Here is a 6,094-nt window from a genome sequence, read left to right on the forward strand (position 1 = left end):
ACCCTCCACCACCCCCAGCTCCCAGCCCCCAGCCCCTCCTGCACACCCTCACCAGGGACCAGGACTGCAACCGGGGCATGTGCCCTGACAGGGAATCAAACCCGTGACCTTTGTGGTGCCTGGGACAACGCCCAACCACTGAGCCACACGGTCCAGGACAGTCAACCCCTTCACAGCATGCTCAGGCCAGGGCACTCATTTGGAAACTCGGGGACACTGACACCTCAGGAGTCTCCTTCCCCCTTGTTACTGCCTCCCCAGCTGTTGCCAGGCTGGTCCCTCGGCCTGGCCGCACTGCTCTGCTGCGGGGGGAGATCCGTCCTTCACTAACTCGGTCGAAGCTCAGCTCTCCGGCACCTCTCGAGTTTGAGCTTCCATCCAGACTCTTTGCTGAGAATTCAGGTCTGGATTGGGTGCCCCCTTTGTCGATTCTTGTAACACTGTGTTCCTGCTGTCACCTAGTATGACAACTGTCCTCTTGTCTTTCTTCACCACTAAACTCTAAGCCAGTGATGGTGAACTTATGACACGTGTGTCAGAGGTGACACGCGAACTCATTTTTTTGGTTGATTTTTCTTTGTTAAATGGCATTTAAATACATAAAATAAATATCAAAAATATAAGTCTTTGTTTTACTATGGTTGCAAATATCAAAAAATGTCTATATGTGACACGGCACCAGAGTTAAGTTAGGGTTTTTCAAAATGCTGACACGCCGAACTCAAAAGGTTCGCCATCACTGCTCTAAGCGAAGAGCTGGGCACACAGTAGGCGTTTAATAAAAAGTTTTGAATGAATGAATGATAAGTTATTATGAATACCAGTGCCAGGTATTTGGCACACAACCAATCAATCCATGTTGGGTCAGTGTTCTGTGATCACAGGATAACCTAGAACCCGGGGCCCGCACGGCAGGCTGCGGGCCGTGTGGGTGGAAGCAGGGCTCATGTGAACATGCAACACCTTGACCGACTATGTCAGGCTGGGGGCTCTTCTCTGCGTCCAGCACAGAGAGAGACGTGAGCCGGTTCTTTTAAGTAGGAGGCGCTTTTGGGATTTGGGAAAATGAAAAGACAGACACAAAAATAGAATAAAAGCTTGGGCCGGGCGTGGCGTCTGCCCTCTGATGGAGGGACAGACACAGAGAGAGTCAGCACCGCATGCAGATTTAATAAATACTCGAATAACAGGAAGTTACATCACATCTGGGTGGGCCTGGAGTTCCTGGCGACCTCATGAGATCCACCCCCTTCACACTGGGCTGGAAGGTCAGACTGAGTGGCCTCCGGTCTGTTGACCAGGTCCGCCCCCCGGGCGTGGCTCTGCCTTCGCTCTGCGTTTCAGCCGACATATTTAAACCGAGTGTTTGCTAACGGCCCTCAACAACCAACCATCAGAGCAGATGCCGATCCATCAGACAGCAGCGCCTGGCCTTCTTCGTAGGGGAGAGTACTGGCCTTGCCCCAAAGCAGCAGAAATTCACTTATTAACTGAACACGTGGCAAACGCGTCTATGCAGCACTGGCATTAAGCCAGAAAACTACCGACTAACAACATTTTTACCTACAACCCGAGCAGCTGCAGTGACACTCCTTGTACTGATAAGATCTTGCTTATAAAACCAATCATGAATAACTTTTCTATACGTTAGCAATAACCATTTCTAATCCTTCCAGTGGTTCTCAACCTTCCTAATGCCGCGACCCTTTAATACAGTTCCTCATGTTGTGGTGACCCCCAACCATGAAATTATTTTCGTTGCTACTTCATCACTGTAATTTTGCTCCTGTTATGAATTGTCATGTAAATATCTGATATGCAGGATGTATTTTCATTGTTCGCGACCCACAGGTTGAGAACCGCTGATTTACACCATAATAAATCCTCAGAATTTATTTAAGGCTTATGAAGCATATAAAAACTATGCAACTTTACTGAGAATCATAAAAACACTTGAAGAGAGAAATAGCATGAACTTTAAAAGAACTCCTTAATATTATAAGATGCCCGTTCTCCCCAAATTGTTTTTATAAGCAGTGAAATTCCCCAAAAAATGCCAAGTAATTTTGGGGGGTAATGTTTTTTCGAATAATAACATACATTAACAAGTATACAGTTCAATGAATTTTAAACTATTTTAAAACTGGTCTAAGTTTAAAGTTCACCTGACATAAAAATAAAGCAAAAATATTCTGTAAAATTTTAATAAGAAAAAAAACTTTAAAATGTTGGAGCTGAAACGTTACTATAGAAATTGGCAGAAAGGAATTCTAGCCAAAAAAAAAATTAAAAAAAGAGCTCATGGGGATGTATATAAATGTGATCAGTGTCGCATTTCAAAGTGGTGAGTTAATGATGGAACCATTGCTGGTGCTAAAATAATTGTGATACAAGTATCCAACTAAACACATACATTTAAACATAAATACAAATAAATAAAGCCAGAAAAGATGTCGAATAATGTATCGCTTAAAACTTAGGGTGGGTAAGCATGACGTTGAAAATGGATTTGTCTGCGTACAGTGAATGCCTCTCTGTGGTGAATGTCATATGTTAAAAGGCAGGTCACAATTCAGGAGAACGTGTTTGCTACGCTTATGACACCTGGCTGGCGTCTGATGGCCCCATGGGCTATGCTGAGCGAGTGTGGGTTCGGGGTAGGATTGCTGGGGTGTGAACATGAGGTGTCTCACTTCCCAGCTGTCTCGGGTCGGGTTCCCGAGAAGCCGGGCAGAGAGGAGGGTTCTGGGTAAGTAACTGACAGCGGATACCCTTCCCCTGAGGAATGAGGGGGCGGGATCAGAGGGGAGGAATCTAGGAAAAGGTGAGGTTCAGACAAAGGCTGGCCCCGGCTGCCCCACCAGATCAGGGCAAACAGGGTGCCCAGGAGGCTCCTGGCCTGGCTCAGGGCTGGCCCTTGTGTCCCTCCCTCAGTGGCTGGTCTAAGGCCGCCCAGGCCCTGGGACACTCCCGCTCCCACTGAGGATAATAGTTCTCCGGCAGAGGGTGCCACGCTGAGCTGCTAGACACCCGAGGACGGCACGTGTGGACAGGGCATCAGGAGATCAACTAGTAGCATCGTCTGTAATAACTACACCCTCCCGGTTAAGTCACTCGGCTTTCTGAAGCTTTCATGTCTTCATTTATCAAGAGAAAACATGTCAGGGCCACAGGGTGGCAGGGGATATGACAAGAAGTAGTCCATGCCAGGAGCTAGGCCAACAAAAGCACTCCAGTGTTAGCATGCAGAGAGCTTTACGAGTCTAAGCACTCTCTAATAGCAAAATGCGGAAACGGCAAAGACTGGATTATACCGGCGGAGACACGCAATTACCCACAACATGGGGATGTTTCCTCTGGACTCTAACTGCAGACGTGCACGCTTACAATGAATTGCCGCTTCTTTCCCCTCGAACACTCGGCGTCGGCCAGGCGTCCAGCTGGGGACGGGGAGCCCCTTCCCACGTTGCTATGAAGAGTATAAACTGACCGGCCGTTTTCCGGAGCGCGCCTCGGAGCGTATCTGGAGCTTATACTTCACGCACACCCTTCTGAAACGTGCATCCCCGCTTCCAAGAATTCATTTGCAGAAAATCTGGCCAGATACTTAAAAATACAAAGAAGTTCGCATGTAGGACTGAGTATTGGAAAGTTGGCATTGATCCCAAGAGTGACTAAAATAGAAAGGGATAATGGTGCCAAGGCGGTTGCGATAAAGAATGACTACAAAGAAGTATATTTTAATGTTATACATAAACATGTTTTCCACAAATACAAAAATATCTTTTATTGAGACGGAATTCGTGTCAAAAGCACAAATTTAGAAGTGGTATTCCGAGGGTAAAATCCAGTCTTATGCCATTTGGAATGACACACGCTGGCAGTAGCTGTCTTTGGTGGCGAGCTGTTTTTGCAGCTTCGTGCGAATAGGCAGAGAGGCCCACGGGCGGAAAGGGGCCACTCAGGATGGTGGTTAATGACACAGGCGAGAGTCCGGGTGTCTGCAGACGCACCCTGACTCACGCCGCGAGTCCCTCCGGGTAGCCTGCTGCCCGCGCTCCGTCGCGGTGTGCGCGCTGGGAGGCAGCTGTGCCGCCATCACCTCGGAACCAGGTGGCCTTGGCAGGGTCCCTCGTGGCGTGGCCGTGCCTCTCCGGGATCTGTTACCTGGGAAGCCCCGGAAGCTAACAGAGACCGAGTCTCCTTATGGCGGACCAGGCGCTAACGCGGCCAGTGCACAGCCCGGGCTGGAGTGACCGCCTTTCCCAGGTGCTCACTCAGCGCAGCGAGGCCTGTGTCACGGCACCTGGGGCCTCGGACGCCCTCCCTCGCTGTGCCAGGGCCTGGCCGCCTGAGCCGGGGGACGGAGAAGAAGCCTCAGGTCCTCCTGGCGTTCCTATGCTTTGTCCCGGACACCGGAGGACGGGCTGTCCGAATGAGGGGGCGGCTGGGCTGCCCAGACCCCAGGCTCTCCTTCGTGTGAGGGCGGCCCCACCGGCCGCACCAGGAGCACCCCCAATGCGGGGGGTGGCCGCCACAGCGACGCTCAGGTGCAGGAGGTGGAACTAGGGAACCCAGTTCTCTGCCAGCTCTGACGTGAAGGCCGGCGATGTTTCTCAGAGACGGCACCCTCGCCCCTCCCAGGGAGGAAGACGAGATGCTGTTTGCATCCCGGTAGCTGGGTGGGCGGCTGCCTGCGCTGTGGGATAAGCAGTGGTTTGGAGAATTTCTCAGGAGAGACAATCAAGGAAATGGCAGCTCTCGGGCCCGCACAGAGGCAGCAACTAGAGACGGGAGGAGAGCGTGTCTGTGTGTCAGGCAAGGCTGACGGGCCCCTGAGTGTTTTAGACGAGAAGAGGTCGCTCTGAGCTCTTTAAACAACACTTCCGTGTATTCGACACGAGCAGACGTGGAGTCGCTTAAGGATGCTAAACTCTTCCTCTTTGGGAACTCTGTGCTGGGGTTTAAAAATACAAGCGATGGCCCAGGGAGTCACCGCAAAAGAAACGCCAGGGAACGCTGTCCTCCTGTGGAGGCCTTTAAGAAAGGCTGCATCTAAAATGAAGTCATGCGCCCGCGCCCGGCCCGGCCAGCGCAGGTTCTGCCTGTGCAGCGGTATTCGAACCCGACGCCCAGCAGGAGATGTGTGCGGCTCCCGCTTGGTCCCTGCTGTGGGAAAGGAAGCCAGTCCCCGGGGCTCTGTTCCTGGCGTGGCGACGCCCCAGGCAGATGGAGAGTATAAAACAGACTTTCGCAAATGAAGACACATCACGCTTTTCAGCCCAGAACAGGAAACCTCACGGTTGCCAAGGCAACGGCAGGACTGGGCGCCCAGGCTGGCGGCCGAGTGTCCCCGAGCCCAGCGGCCTCTACTGTCACTCACGGTCACACCGAGCACAGGCCTCGGTAGTGACTTCGCAGCCAGGATCCGTCTGCGAGCTCTCGGACACAATAGACACAACGAGGCCGATTCTGAGCCATCAGAGCAGCAGGGGGGCCTCCGGGGGACAGTGATCCCCGCGACACCCAGGAGACCCGTTCACGTACATGATGACCCGGGACTGCACGTCAGGTACACGTCCCTGCACATTTGACAAAACCCATGGACTCGACCCCACCCAGAGCGAACCCGTCCAACCAGGGGCCGTGGTGACGGCAGCGTGATGTGTCCGTGTCGGTTGGTCAGTTGTAGCAAATGCACCCCTGGGGGTGGTGTTGGTGGGGAGGCCAGGGGTCAGGGGGGCGGGGGACTAGGGGAACTCTCGGAACTTCCTGCTTCGCTTTGCTGTGAACATAAATAAATAACACGGTTTATGATGGAGGAATGAAGGAAGGAAAAACAAACAAATGGCCTCTTCTGGGGGTAGGACAAGTCCAGGGGCTCCAAGTGAGGTTGCGTGGGAAAGAGGCATTCGTTTGTGGCACAAACAGCACAGAGACCCAGGGGGCATGGAGGACCCAGGGCACGCTGCTGCCCATAGAACACCCTGCTGCCCACAGAACACGTTGCTGCCCATAGGACACGCTGCTGCCCATAGGACACGCCGCTGCCCATAGAACACGCCACTGCCCATAGAACACGCTGCTGCCCATA

Source organism: Myotis brandtii, unplaced genomic scaffold (genome assembly GCF_000412655.1).
Source record: "Myotis brandtii unplaced genomic scaffold, ASM41265v1 scaffold1185, whole genome shotgun sequence".
Classification (NCBI taxonomy): domain Eukaryota; kingdom Metazoa; phylum Chordata; class Mammalia; order Chiroptera; family Vespertilionidae; genus Myotis; species Myotis brandtii.